The sequence below is a fragment of the Lithobates pipiens genome, unplaced genomic scaffold, assembly GCF_037356315.1.
Source record: "Lithobates pipiens isolate NorthernLeopardFrog02 unplaced genomic scaffold, aLitPip1_a1.2 Scaffold_13, whole genome shotgun sequence".
Classification (NCBI taxonomy): domain Eukaryota; kingdom Metazoa; phylum Chordata; class Amphibia; order Anura; family Ranidae; genus Lithobates; species Lithobates pipiens.
Window position 1 is genome coordinate 401,864,626 of NW_027507718.1, and position 16,005 is coordinate 401,880,630.

The 16,005-nt window shown below is 38.6% G+C and overlaps 1 protein-coding gene across 6 annotated transcripts in view; it reads left to right on the forward strand.

Annotated features, from left to right (window-relative positions):
* SGCZ (sarcoglycan zeta) overlaps positions 1–16,005 on the forward strand; it is a 1,585,391-nt gene that overhangs the window by 1,398,487 nt on the left and 170,899 nt on the right. The gene's annotated exons all lie outside the window — the stretch shown is intronic.

Below are 16,005 nucleotides of genomic sequence, written 5' to 3' on the forward strand. Positions count from 1 at the left end.
AACAACTCCAAAGACATGCAGGTAGGTTAATTTGCTTCTGTCTTAAAAAAATTGGCCCTAGTGTATGAATGGGGACCTTGGATTGTGGGCTCCTCAAGGGTGGGGACTGATGTGAGTGTGCAATGTACAGGGATAGGGACAATTGTAGACACTCAGGTTGAACTGGATGGACTGGTGTCTTTATTCAACCTTACTAACTATATAACTATGTAACATATGTGATATCGTCACGAGCAGGAGAAATTATTTGGGGTTGTTCTTTGGTGAAAGGTTATGGTAGTAGCAAGAAATATACAGCTAAATTATAATTTACTAATTTTGGCTAGTTTTCCTTTGGTAATAAAACAAATCAGGAGATATCCATTACCATTTACCACCAAATAAAAACTCAATTTGTGATGAAAAAAACGTGGTATAATCGACCTGGATGCACAAAGTAGATGCAGTGATATTCACAGTTTACTAACACATGTCAAAGTTGTAAAATTGTGCTTAAGCATTAACATTTGTTTTACCCGTAGGCGCAAAGGGGTTAAGGAGAGGCAGCCTCATTTGCAACTAATTGTGTAATATATTTTCTTGATAAATGTCCCCCATTAATGTTTTAAAAAGGAGTTGGCTTTAACCCCCCTGGCGGTATTCCCGAGTCTGGCTCAGGGTGGAGATTTTATACCAAAAGCGATAACCCTGAGCCAAACTCGGGACCGCATCGATGAATGCAGGGAGAGTTTACTTACCTTGTCCCCTGGATCCAGCGATGCCCCCCCCTCCCCCCCACTGTACGAGCGAGCCATACTCCGCTCGATCTATCACAGAACCAATCTCTGTTCCCTGCAAGCGTTGCGACACACGGGGACGGAGAACGGCTCCAAATTCAAAAAGTGAAACACAGACATTACATACAGTATAATGTAATCTTACAGATTACATTGCTGTATGTAATTATTTCACATACCATTTGTCCCTAGTGCTCTGCCCAGTGTCCTGCATGCAGTTTTATATTATAAAAACTGTTCTTTATGCCTGGAAACTGGAGATTGTCCATAGCAACCAGACTGTCATTTTACATCAAAAATGGTTTTAGACCAGCTAGAAAACAGCGATAATAAATTAGAATCACTCGCAGAATTGAGCGATAGCGATTTGTGGGGAGATCCGTCATCAAATACTGAAAAGTAATGACAGTGACAATTCTGCAACTGAGCAAATTTCTGTGTTTTTGATTTGATTACATTATTGAATAATTTTTATTATTGTTATATTATTATTTGGTATAATTATTTATGGTTATTTATTATATTATAATTTATGATTTCATTTTTCAAACTTTATCATACCCGGGATGTCTGCTAGACTCTGGTTTGGACAGATTTAAGTGAGTTATTCCTAAGAATTACAGGACTACAATATAAAACGCCAAATTTTCATGCAAAATAATTGTACCGCTTTCAGCATCTAAAATCTGAAATAATCGTACCGCCAGGGAGGTTAAGTAATAATGTATTTATTTAGACTGGGGAAGGTTAGAACCCCTGTCAGGCCTTTATTGCTGTAGATATACTAACTTGAATATATTTTGTTTTAGCATAAAGGTTCATTGTGACTACAATATGGACTTTACTTGGTTGCCTATGCCCTCGTTACAATGTCTGGTTATTAAGGGAAAGGTGCTGTAGCTGTTATCCTTCAAACAATGCAAAAGCATTTCAGTATAAGAAAAAATAATAATAGAAAAGAGAGATAACAAAAACGAAGTGTTTAGGAACTTTTAATGTATGAGAACAAGAAGACAGGAAATTAATCATGGTTCTCGCAAGCCAAGAGGCACACAGTACAAATACAATGTGTTGCTTATCCCTTAAAATACAGTAAGATTCAAAAGAAAAATTGTTTATAAACAAGGTGCTGAAAGCAGTAGAATTTGTGTTTACCACTAAATATCACTAAAGCATTTTCAACATCAAATACAAGTAATCTTCTTCATTACAAATGTGACACTTTTGACAACCAAATTTGATCCTGCCCCAGGAGACCAAGAGAGAAAAACCTAAGCAGAGATTAACAAAGGAGGAATAGTTTGAAGTATATATCCATGTTACCATCTGCTTCATCCACATAAGTGTTTTGAGTCTATTTTTCAAACTTTTTGCCTCAGAACTTCAGCAGAGCATGAATATTGAAAAGAACGATGGCTACTGAATTAATTGTATCATTGCTTAGAACTGCAAATTGAACTTTTTTAAGAGGATTAAAATGAATTTACAAGAGTAAGTTGTTTACAAAATTCACAATACAATAAAGATAGCTAAGTGCCTATTGAATATGTATGAGGTTTCTAATTAGTTTTTTTTTTTTTAATTCCCATGTACAGTATTTTTCTGACCTTGCTCTCACTTGATCTGTAGAAACTGTCCTACGCTGAGTATACATGTATCCAAATTAAGCCAGTTCAGCAGGAACCAGACTAATTTTGATCTATGTGTACCCCTCTCTTTCAACAGAAGCCAGTCATTAGAACAACTCCTGTTGAATGGTCCTGCTGGGAAACCAGCATTCATTCTGCATCTGATGGTTGCTGTGCTGATCAGTGTGTTATGATAGGGGGGAGTTCCCTCTGTCAGAATACAATAGCAAATACAATAGCAGAGCAGGACAATTCCCATCGCTTGTGTGGATGCGGGAATCAGATTTTTTTTTATTGAACCCACAGGTTGAGTAAAAAAAAAAAAAACTCAATGTGTATACCCAACTTTAAAGTTACACAATGTTGTGGCATGTACTGCTGCTGTGCTTGTTGCGGGCAGAATGTCTAGTCAACTCTCCTTTGAGAGTTGTTAAACCTTAGCCACAGATGGGAAAAGCCTAAAGTTGGGTATAAATGAAGAGGTTTTTTTCAACCAGTGGGATGAATGGAAAAAAAACCTCAGATTCCCAGCATCCACATAAGTAATGTGGATGTAGGGATCTGCCCCTCTGATCTATTTTACTCTGACAGCAGAGATTCCCCCCCGCACCTCCCATCAGTATACACTGATCAGCACTATAGCTATTGACTGCAGAAGCTGTCTGAATGCTGATTTTCCAGCAGGACCATTCGACATAAGCAGGTTTAGCGATTATCTTCTGTTGAACAGAGAGCAGTACGCACAGATCAAAATTCAGCTGGTTCACCATAAAGAATTCATGTACAGTATACCCAGCTTTAGAGTTTGAAACTATGCCAATGATTTCAAGGAATTGCTGGTAGAGTGCCATGCAAACAGATGTACTTGTTAACGGTACTGTATGAACAATTCTCTAAAGAACAGTCAACAGAAACAGCTCTAACCAAATTAGTTCTGTCTGAGAATAAGATTTTTTTCATTAATTTTACCATCATCCTATGTGCTTATCCTGATTAGAAAGATATAATAGGAGAGATATGAGCATGTGTTGGTGTAGTCACATTTGCCAGGATGCCATATCAGGACTATAGTAAAGGCAGTATTATTAAAAATAGTTTTTATGAAAAAATATTATTGAAAGACTTTGTGAAATTGAGCTGTTGCTTTCTGTAAGCAATCAGAAAAAATACATTTTTTTGTCCAATGATTTGGTTTTTTCTGTCAGACTAAATGTCTAAACTGTCTACCTTTTAAAGCTTACCTCTTAGGCTGGGTTCACACTATTGTTAATTGGTTGCGGGTTTCCCCACATCCAATTTGCATAGCAGGAGATTGTGACCGACTCTCTATGGAGTCGGTTCACACATCTCCAGAGCGGCTCCGGTGCGAGTTGCACAGGGGTCCTGTTCATCTTTTGGTCCATTTCAGGTCCGACAAGGTAGACAAAAATTTGAGCTGAAATCAGACCTGAACTAGTGAATGGAGACGCGCTGGACCCCCCCCCCCCCCTGCTGTGATAAGGAATGTAGACTGTCTGTGCAAGCATCTGACCATGAGTACTGAAAAGCAGTAAGAATTATGTGTAATGTCTGCAGTTTTCACTACAAATATTTCAATATTTATCTAATACTGACCACAGAGGGTTTCTAGCTCAGAACCAGCACTATTCACCAATTGGGTGGGTTGCGCAAAGAAAAAAATATTAAGTTAATTAATATTGCGTCTCAAAGGTAAATAAGTGAATATTAACACCAATCTATGCAAAAATAAGTGTAAAAAAACAGTGAAAACATCAATATACTTAAACAAAAATTAATATCTGACTGGTCCACTAACTAAGGCGGTACGGTCATGTGACAAAAAAACACACAATTAATGAACAGTGTAAAGGAAACACTTTGATAGTCATAACATTGAAAAGTCCATATAAAAAAGTTCTCAGTTTGAGGAATAGTGATAGTGACTCCGCTGTGATGAAACGATGACAGACCATCCACAATAGTGTAAGTTATAAGCACCTCCACCACAGTTAACACTGCCGCTTACCAGAAGTTTATGGTTCTTTATTACAGAGAACCATAAAACCCATATGACTGGCTCTCCCCATCCCGGGATATTCAGATAAGTAAGGTGATAAAAGGACCTCTCACAGCTCCAACCAATCCCTCTCATCAGCGACCATAGAAAAATTATAAAACCAAACACTTTAATAAAATAAATAAAAAACGCCAATTGCGCACTTACATAACATCAATGGACAAATCGCATGCAAAACTCGAGCAGGCCGGTCTCGATTTACAACGCCCGATACTTCTGGGACAAACACATGAAGCGGTGATGTCAGTGTGTCGCTCCTCCTCCCTACGCGTTTCGTCACTAACAGGACGTCGTCACGGGGTACGGGCAGCGTCCTGACGCACCGCTTAAATAGCAAGCAGTAACTAAGCCTCAGTCTGACCTCCGGAAATAGAAACGGCAAACGCCATCTTGGTCGAGGGAAAAACACTATCCCATACTATAGTAAAATAGCCCACACAGACTAACAATGGAATAAAGGCAAGAAATTGAAGGTTATTGAACCAACGAACCCGGTCTGCGCACATTGAGTGCTGATGGCAAAACAGATCAGGTAAATGATGAAAGCTACTTATCAGAGAAAAAAACTATTATAAAAGAAAATTTACTAAAACAAATAAAATTAGATAAAAATAAAACTAAATACATTTTTTAATAATATTATTAGAGGGAAATCAAATTGCCCCTATTGATTTTTATGGGACACATGCACAATAAGCACTGAATAACCCGCCTAAAAGGTGATACACCACATGGGTGGTCCGTAACCCACCAGAGGTCAGACCATTAAACAATAACACATATAAAAAATTTATTTTATATACACAAACGTCCAGAATATGATCATAAATACACAAAATACAGAAAAAATCTTAAATAAAGAAAAAAAATACAGAAAAAAATTATAAAATATATATATATAATTCTAAAAAATATATTATATATATATATATATATATATATATATATAAAGAAAAATTAAAGTTGAAAGTTATGAATCATAAATTTCTAGGAATTGTCAATGAAACAATTAACGTCAACATCGATATTTAAACCGAAGGGGGTGTAGCTCTTTAGCCTGTGCACCCAGGCCATCTCTAGTCTGGAAATGCTACGAACCAAACTGCTACCCCTCCAATTTGGCCTATACTTATCAATTCCAAGAAAGATCGTGTTGGAGGGATCTCTATTGTGAACAGTCAAATAATGTTTAGAGACAGAATGTTTTGTGAACCCTTTTCTGATGTTGTTTATATGTTCGTTGAGACGGACCTGTAGAGGTCTCTTGGTCCAGCCCACATACTGCAGGCCACATGGGCACTGAAGCAAATAGACAACACCAGTAGTAGAACAAGTAATAAAGGGTTTAATAGGAAAAATTTTCGAAGTGCAAGAAGAAGAAAAACTAGTAGTTCTTCTAGAAGTGCAACGATTTAATTGACATACCTGGCACCTCCTACATTGGTAGTAACCTGTGAGTTCAGAGAATAGATTCAATCTCTCTCTAGGAGGGTTCAAAACATCAGGGGCCAACTTATCCCTAAGATTGGGCACCCCCCTAAAAACCACATGTGGTCTATCTGGTAAGATAACATTCAGGACCCTATCGTTCTTCAAAATATGCCAATATTTCTTCATAATGTGCTTTACACTAAAATGTTGGCATGAGAAATTGGTGACAAAAGGGCACTTATAAGGGCCCTCAACATCATTGTTACCTGTTTTAACCCTCAATAAATCATCGCGATTTGTGTTAATAACTTGGTCTAAGGTATTGCTAAGGGATTCAGGACTATAACCTTTAGCCAAAAAACGTTCAGTAAGAACTTCAGCTTGGGCTAGAAAAGTGTCATTATCTGAGCAGTTACGTTTGATCTTAAGAAACGGACTCTTTGGAACTGATTTGAGCCACGGTCTATAATGGCAACTATCAAGGGGTATATAAGCATTTCTGTCAGTGGGCTTAAAGTAGGTGGAAGTAATGAACCTGTCCTCATTGACAGAGATAGTCAATAAGGGCCAAAAAATTGATCTGTTCCAAACTAGCTTCATAATTTAAATGTATACCTCTATTATTAAGATTCAAAAAGTTCATATATTCTGATAGGGCAGATTGACTACCATCGCAGAAGAGGAGGACGTCGTCTATGTACCGGACCCAAAGGGTAACCTCAGGCCTTGGCTTCGCATAGACGACGTCCTCCTCCCATTTGGCCATAAAGAGGTTTGCCAAGCTAGGGGCGTATTTGGCCCCCATGGTGACCCCTCTATCCTGATGATAGTAGTGCCCATTAAACCAAAAAAAATTATGGGTTGCTGCATAATCGAGCAAAACCATGATAAAATCAATCTGGGCCTGTGGTAAATTTGACCCTCTCTCAAGAAAAAGATGGACAGCTTCTAAGCCCAAACTGTGAGGGATCACAGTATAGAGTGAGGTAACATCAGCTGTTACCAACCACATACCCTCCTTCGGTTTATGGTGGGACAAAAGATTGATAATATCTCGAGTGTCTTTCACGTAGGAGGGCTTTGTACGAACTAAGGGTTACAAAAATAAATCGATATACTTGCCCACCTGGGATGTGACAGAATCAATTCCACTGACAATAGGGCGACCCGGGGGGCAAGTAAGACTTTTGTGTATTTTTGGCAAATAATAAATTACAGGAATCCTCAGTGCCTTAGGTACTAAGAATGCTTTCTCTTTCTTATTCAGAATAGAACTCTCAAAGCCCCTAGCAACTATGAATTCTAATTCTTTCTTGTATTTCTCATTAGGGTTATATAATAAGGGAGTATACGTACTAGTGTCGCCCAAAATGCGACACATCTCGTCATATAATCATCCTTATTAAGGATGACTATTCCTCCTCCCTTATCAGCTGGACGAATGACTAAGTTGTGATTCGTACACAGGGATTCGATACCTAAATCAATCACCTCCTTATTTCTCACATACCGAACCCGCATAGTTTCAAGGTCCTTAAGAGCCAAGTCCCAAGGGTTATATTTATTAGAAGCCATATACCGTTGAACATTAAGTTTGCGCACATACTTATGTATATCCATGTAAGTCTGGAATTTGTTGGAATTTGTTGATGTTGCGAGATGGGGCAAACTTTAAGCCCCTATCCAAAACATCCAATTCGGAATCAGTTAAAACATGTGAACTTAAATTAAAAATACCTGTCCCAGCTAAGTCCTTGCTCTTTTTGGACTTAGTACGCCTCCCTCCTCTAGTTCCTCTCGGAGCTCGACTAATCTTTTTACTCCTTGGCCTGTTTTGGGAAAACCCCAATTCTGTTGTGCGTATAAATTAGTGTTCGGTGCGTCTTGATACTCCACATGATTAAAGCCATAATGGCCAGCCCCTGTTCTAACATTAGTTTGCGGTCTCAAAGAGGGTTCGCAAAAACCCTCATTGGGATCCTTGCTGAGAATGGGAATGATAACAATCCTGCCATGGATACGACACCACAGGGTCTTAACCCTGGTGTTAATAATCTTGTGGGCCCCCCTCACTATCTAACAGTTCCTACTGTAGGTCGCGATCGGTCTCCAAGTGGTGTTACACGACCACAAAATCATGCGGGAGAGGTATACGTCCTCCCTCTTCTAATTACAATAGAGGAGGGGGTGGTCCCCGCATTGGAACTCCTACTGGGAGATCCTACGGACAGGGTCAACCTTATCAAAATTCTCAAGGCCCCCCACGTAATCGGGGTCGGGGGACCTAGGGGACGTGGTTACAATTTTAAACCTAGGTATACTGAGAATCGCATCCCTATGCCTATGTATCCATCTGATCAAGGTTATGGTCCATCACAGTCTTTTGACCATGGTTATGGCCCTCCTTATGGTTTTGGTGACCAACAGGTGGTACATTATGATGGTGATGTACAACCAGAGTACAATGTCCCAACTTACAACCATTATTTTCCTCTGAGGGATATTGCAAATCCCAATGAGGGTTTGTGCGAACCCTCTTTGAGACCGCAAACTAATGTTAGAACAGGTGCTGGCCATTATGGCTTTAATCATGTGGAGTATCAAGACGCACCGAACACTAATTTATACGCACAACAGAATTGGGGTTTTCCCAAAACAGGCCAAGGAGTAAAAAGAGTAGTCGAGCTCCGAGAGGAACTAGAGGAGGGAGGCGTACTCAGTCCAAAAAGAGCAAGGACTTAGCTGGGACAGGTATTTTTAATTTAAGTTCACATGTTTTAATTGATTCCGAATTGGATGTTTTGGATAGGGGCTTAAAGTTTGCCCCATCTTGCAGCATCAACAAATTCCAGTCTTACATGGATATACATAAGTATGTGCGCAAACTTAATGTTCAACGGTATATGGCTTCTAATCCATATAACCCACCCAGGGCCCTGACCTCTACTTTTTCACATTCCGGTTTGGCTAATGCATCCTTATTTAACCCTCCTGGACATTTGGCTCCTTCATTGAAGGTTTTTAGGGACTTGGCTCTTAAGGACCTTGAAACTATGCGGGTTCGGCATGTGAGAAATAAGGAGGTGATTGATTTAGGTATCGAATCCCTGTGTACGAATCACAACTTAGTCATTCGTCCAGCTGATAAGGGAGGAGGAATAGTCGTCCTTAATAAGGATGATTATATGACGAGATGTGTCGCATTTTGGGCGACACTAGTACGTATACTCCCTTATTATATAACCCTAATGAGAAATACAAGAAAGAATTAGAATTCATAGTTGCTAGGGGCTTTGAGAGTTCTATTCTGAATAAGAAAGAGAAAGCATTCTTAGTACCTAAGGCACTGAGGATTCCTGTAATTTATTATTTGCCAAAAATACACAAAAGTCTTACTTGCCCCCCGGGTCGCCCTATTGTCAGTGGAATTGATTCTGTCACGTCCCGGGTGGGCAAGTTTATCGATTTCTTTTTGCAACCCTTAGTTCGTACAATGCCCTCCTATGTGAAAGACACTTGAGATATTATCAATCTTTTGTCCCACCATAAACCGAAGGAGGGTATGTGGTTGGTAACAGCTGATGTTACCTCACTCTATACTGTGATCCCTCACAGTGTGGGCTTAGAAGCTGTCCATCTTTTTCTTGAGAGAGGGTCAAATTTACCACAGGCACAGATTGATTTTATTATGGTTTTGCTCGATTATGCAGCAACCCATAATTTTTTTTGGTTTAATGGGCACTACTATCATCAGGATAGAGGGGTTGCCATGGGGGCCAAATACGCCCCTAGCTTGGCGAACCTCTTTATGGCCAAATGGGAGGAGGACGTCGTCTATGCGGAGCCAAGGCCTGAGGTTACCCTTTGGGTCCGGTACATAGACGACGTCCTCCTCTTCTGGGATGGTAGTCAATCTGCCCTATCAGAATATATGAACTTTTTGAATCTTAATAATAGAGGTATACATTTAAATTATGAAGCTAGTTTGGAACAGATCCATTTTTTGGCCCTTATTGACTATCTCTGTCAATGAGGACAGGTTCATTACTTCCACCTACTTTAAGCCCACTGACAGAAATGCTTATATACCTCTTGATAGTTGCCATTATAGACCGTGGCTCAAATCAGTTCCAAAGAGTCAGTTTCTTAGGATCAAACGTAACTGCTCAGATAATGACACGTTTCTAGCCCAAGCTGAAGTTCTTACTGAACGTTTTTTGGCTAAAGGTTATAGTCCTGAATCCCTTAGCAATACCTTAGACCAAGTTATTAACACAAATCGCGATGATTTATTGAGGGTTAAAACAGGTAACAATGATGTCGAGGGCCCTTATAAGTGCCCTTTTGTCACCAATTTCTCATGCCAACATTTTAGCGTAAAGCACATTATGAAGAAATATTGGCATATTTTGAAGAACGATAGAGTCCTGAATGTTATCTTACCAGATAGACCACATGTGGTTTTTAAGGGGGTGCCCAATCTTAGGGATAAGTTGGCCCCTAATGTTTTGAACCCTCCTAGAGAGCGATTGAATCTATTCTCCGAACTCACAGGTTACTACCAATGTAGGAGGTGCCAGGTATGTCAATTAAATCGTTGCACTTCTAGAAGAACTACTAGTTTTTCTTCTTCTTGCACTTCGAAATTTTTTCCTCTTCAACCCTTTATTACTTGTTCTACTACTGGTGTTGTCTATTTGCTTCAGTGCCCATGCGGCCTGCAGTATGTGGGCCGGACCAAGAGACCTCTACAGGTCCGTCTCAACGAACATATAAACAACATCAGAAAAGGGTTCACAAAACATTCTGTCTCTAAACATTATTTGACTGTTCACAATAGAGATCCCTCCAACACGATCTTTCTTGGAATTGATAAGTATAGGCCAAATTGGAGGGGTAGCAGTTTGGTTCGTAGTATTTCCAGACTAGAGATGGCCTGGGTGCACAGGCTAAAGAGCTACACCCCCTTCGGTTTAAATATTGATGTTGACGTTACTTGTTTCATTGACAATTCCTAGAAATTTATGATTCATAACTTTCAACTTTAATTTTTCTTTATATATATTTTTTAGAATTATATATATATATATTATATATTTTTTTTCTTTATTTTTTTCTTTATTTAAGATTTTTTCTGTATTTTGTGTATTTACCATCATATTCTGGACGTTTGTGTATATAAAATTAATTCTTTATATGTGTTATTGTTTAATGGTCTGACCTCCGGTGGGTTACGGACCACCCATGTGGTATATCACCTTTTAGGCGGGTTATTCAGTGCTTATTGTGCATGTGCCCCATAAAAATCAATAGGGACAATTTCATTTCCCTCTAATAATATTATAAAAAATTTATTTAGTTTTATTTTTATCTAATTTTATTTGTTTTAGTAGATTTTTCTTTTTATAATAGTTTTTTCTCTGATAAGTAGCTTTCATCATTTACCTGATCTGTTTTGCCATCAGCACTCAATGTGCGCAGACCGGGTTCGTTGGTTCAATAACCTTAAATTTCTTGCCTTTATTCCATTGTTAGTCTGTGTGGGCTATTTTACTATAGTATGGGATAGCGTTTTTCCCTCGACCAAAATGGCGTTTTCCGTTTCAATTTCCGGAGGTCAGACTGAGGCTTGGTTACTGTTTGCTATTTAAGCGGTGCGTCAGGACGCCGTACCCCGTGACGACATCCTGTTAGTGACGAAATGCATAGGTAGGAGGAGCGACGCACTGATGTCACCGCTTCATGTGTTTGTCCCGGAAGTATCGGGCGTTGTAAATCGAGACCGGCCGGCTCGAGTTTTGCATGCGATTTGTCCATTGATGTTATGTAAGTGCGCCATTGACGTTTTTTATTTATTTTATTAAAGTGTTTGATTTTACACTATTGCGAGCCTTATATTTTTTCTATGGTCGCTGATGAGAGGGATTGGTTGGAGCTGTGAGAGGTCCTTTTATCACCTTACTTATATGAATATCCAGGGATGGGGAGAGCCAGTCATCTGCGTTTTATGGTTCTCTGTAATAAAGGACCATAAACTTCTGGTAAGCGGCAGTGTTAACCGTGGTGGAGGTGCTTATAACTTACACTATTGTGGATGGTCTGTCATTGTTTCATCACAGCGGAGTCACTATCACTATTCCTCAAATTGAGAACTTTTTTATATGGACTTTTCAATGTTATGACTATCAAAGTGTTTCCTTTACACTGTTCATTAATTGTGTGTTTTTTGTCACATGACCGTACCGCGTTAGTTAGTGGACCCGTCAGATATTAATTTTTGTTTAAGTATATTGATGTTTTCACTGTATTTTTACACTTATTTTTGCATAGATTGGTGTTAATATTCACTTATTTACCTTTGAGACGCAATATTTATTAGTTTAATATTTTTTTAGTTGCGCAACCCACTCTTTTCTTCTGTCTTGTGTTGAATGTAGTATAACATTTGGGTTTGCAGCACATTTTTACTTTATTTTATTTTTTTGTGGTCAGGCAAGCGCGGTTTTTCTTTTTGCATTACTATTCCCCAATTGCATATATACATATATATATATATATATATATATATATATATATATATATATATATATATCCAGTTCACAGAAGGGTGGTAAGTGGAACTCCATATATGATAAGTCCTTACACTCCATGCAAAAACTCCATATGCAGAAATACAAAAATATAAAAAAATATATATAATAAAATGGAAGACATACCTCAGAAATTTGTTAAAAAGCAATTCAGATCTAGATCTATGTTTAACCCTACTGGCTGAAAGGTGTCTTACTGGAAGATCCATTTAGTTTCATTTTGTGAAACTTTAATTCTTTTAATCTCCCCTCGCCAATGGCCTTCCAATTTATCAATGGCATAAAATGTCATACATGTTGAATCCTTTTGATGATAATGTCTGAAATGTCTAGAGACACTATGGGGGTTATTTAAGAAAGGCAAATCCACTTTGCACTGCAAGTGCTCTTGGAAGTAAAGTTGCTGTAGATCCGAGGGAGACATGCAAGGAAAAAAAACAGCATTTTAGCTTGCACGTGATTGGATGATAAAATCAGCAGAGCTTCCACTCATTTCTAATCTACCCCTTAGATTTAGAGCGACTGCACTTTCCTAGTGCACTTTCAAGTGCACTTGCAGTGCAAAGTAGATTTGCCTTTCGTAAATAACCCCCTATGTTTATTAAAACATTTTCTTATATTGTTAATGTGTTCCCGTATTCTAACACATAATTGCCTTGTGGTTCTTCCCACATATTGTTTGTGGAATGGGCACTCTATGACGCACGCTTCCTAGGTGCTATTACAAGTTATTAATTCATTTATTTTATATTAATTTTCATTCACTGTTGAAACAAAATTAAATTTTTTCGTATTGTTTTTTTTTTTTTTGCTGACTTTACAGGGTATGCAGTTCCCGAATTTGTGAAAGCCTTTCAGATTTTTGGATATTTTAATTTGTTTAGGGGGATCTAGAGCATTGTGTACCAGTCTGTTTCTTAGAGATGTCACTTTTCTATGTATGAAAGTGGGCCTAGTTGGTAGCATAGATCTTAAAATGTTGTCAGACTGTAAGATTGGCCAATTCTTCTTTATTACCATCTCTAGGGCCTTGTGCTCTCAGCAATCAGCTGTCTGCTATCGTTCAGCAGTTGTAGGTAGCTATCAATATATGCTCCTAATCGGGAAAATAATGAGTCTATCCCGCTGATTATTGGCCTTCCAGGGGGATTCAATTGGTCCTTATGAATTTTTGGAACATAGTAGATGACTGAAGTTTTTGCTGCCTCTGGGGTCGGGAATTTTGCTTCTTGTTTGGTCAAAATTCTCCTCTTCTTTCATCACAAAGGATATATGTTTTTCTCATATTCAACCTTTGGATTTCCTTTGATTTTTTTATAGGTATCTTGTGTTTTTAGCTGTTTGTTTATCTCTGTTGCGTAATCTTTTTTGTTAAGTATGACCAGGCCTCCCCCTCTTATCTCGTGGACAAACTATTTCCTTCCTTTTTTCTATTTCTTTAATTGTTTTCCATATGTTATTTCTTTTTGACTTATTCACTTTTAATTTCCTTATATCTTCTGCTACCATTTAAAAAAAAAACATTAAACGTTCATTATGTTGCATTTTTGGATTAAAAATATAATTATTTCTCACAATAGAATGTTTAAATTGAGTGGGTTCCTTTATACTTGGGTTTTGTTCTTTTGAGGCAAAAAACATTTTACTATTAATTTTTCTTACAAACTTCTGTATACATATTATTTTCCATCTGTGTTTTTTAAAATTCAAACCATTACGAAGCCTAAATACTGGTAGTTGCATTCAATTTATTTCTAATTTTTAGGGGTGGTGCATGTGTTAGTCTCACTTTATTACCTCATTTCTCGTAGTTCATTCATTTTATATATTTATATTTTTATATTTACTTTGATATTTCTTACATATCAATGCAAACTATCAAAGCCCATTAGCATAGTTCAGAGAGAAGACATTTCTGTTAAACATAGCTAAGGTCAGGATGGGCAGAAGATAGTAGGATAGCCATTAATGTAACAAAGGTCAATAAGAGGGGTAAATGAGAAAGGATTACAGGCACACTTGATCAACAGGAAAACATTACCACAAGAACTGATGCATAGGTTGTTGATGCCTAAATAGGGTGCCATGTTTGCCAGGAACCATCCCTGGAGCTGAGAGGTGGATGGTCAGCAAAATGTGTATAATACAAGGCAGCAGGGAGTAATATGTGGGGCTCAAAGACTGCATCCCATTACCTAGCAACTGGAACACTGGCCAAGAAAAGGCTAATGTTCCATGGCTTGGCAACTGGGATGCAGGTCACCACTGAAATAAGAGAGAGATGGCAAGGGCCGTCTTTAATATTGATTGGACCCTGGGCAAACATTTTCCTGTAGGCCCCCCACGCAATTTCTCTATACATCTGCTCCGAGATATGCAATAAATAGCCGCTAGACTCAAAATCAGTTTACTGAATCAGATCAGGCAGTGATTTATATTGGTTGCCAGAGGTTACAGTGTATCATTACCACTCATTGATCTGGCTGCTAGAGGTTACAGCACACATTATGGCTCACTGATTATTTTATAGAGGAGCACATTACTCCTGCTTGTTGATTGGTTGCTAGAGATTATTGTACATCAATTCTGTTCACTGCTTGGTTGCTAGAGATTACTGAACATCCTTACCACTCACTAATCGGTTGCTAGAGGTTACTGCACAGTATTACTGCTCACTGATTGGTTTCTAGAGGTACTGCATATCCTTACTACTCAATGATTGGTTGCAAGAGATTAGTGCACATCATTACTTCTCACTGATTGGTTGCTAAAGGTTAAAGCACATCATCTCCTCACTGACTGCCCCCCCTCCCATGGACTGGGGAGGTGAGGGGACTCATCAATAAATGGAACATTTCTAGGAATTGTAGGACTCCTGTGATCAGTGGCAATGCTAGGGGAGGGGATTGTGTGATCAGTGGCAATGCTAGGGGTTTTATGGAATCAGTGGTAAGGGGATGGGATTAGTTAGTATGCAGTATACTGTTGCAAATTCTAAATCATGTAGATCAAAGCTGTAAATCTCTGGCAAGTATATAGTGGGGAATTTACAATGAACACCAATGTGAGGGGGGATTTACACTGACCACCAATGTAAGCGGGAATTTGCACTGAACATCGTGTAACAGGAGATTGTACGCCACCAACCAATATAAAGAAGGATTTATACACTGACACCAATGTAATAGGAGCATATACACCAACCACCAGTGTAAGGGGGACTATACAATGACCTCCATGTAAGTTGACACTTCTATACTGACCACCAATGTTAGGGGGGATTTACACTGAACACCAGTGTAAGGGCAGTTCTGCACCACCAATTTAAAGGGGGCCTTTACATGAACCACCGATGTAAGCGAAGATTCAAAACTGACCACAAATGCAAGTTTGGATTTTTTTTTTACCAATTACCAATTTAAAGAGGAATTTCTACACTGGCCACCAATGTAATGGGATTTACACTGACCACTAATGTAATGGGGATTTACACTGACCACTAA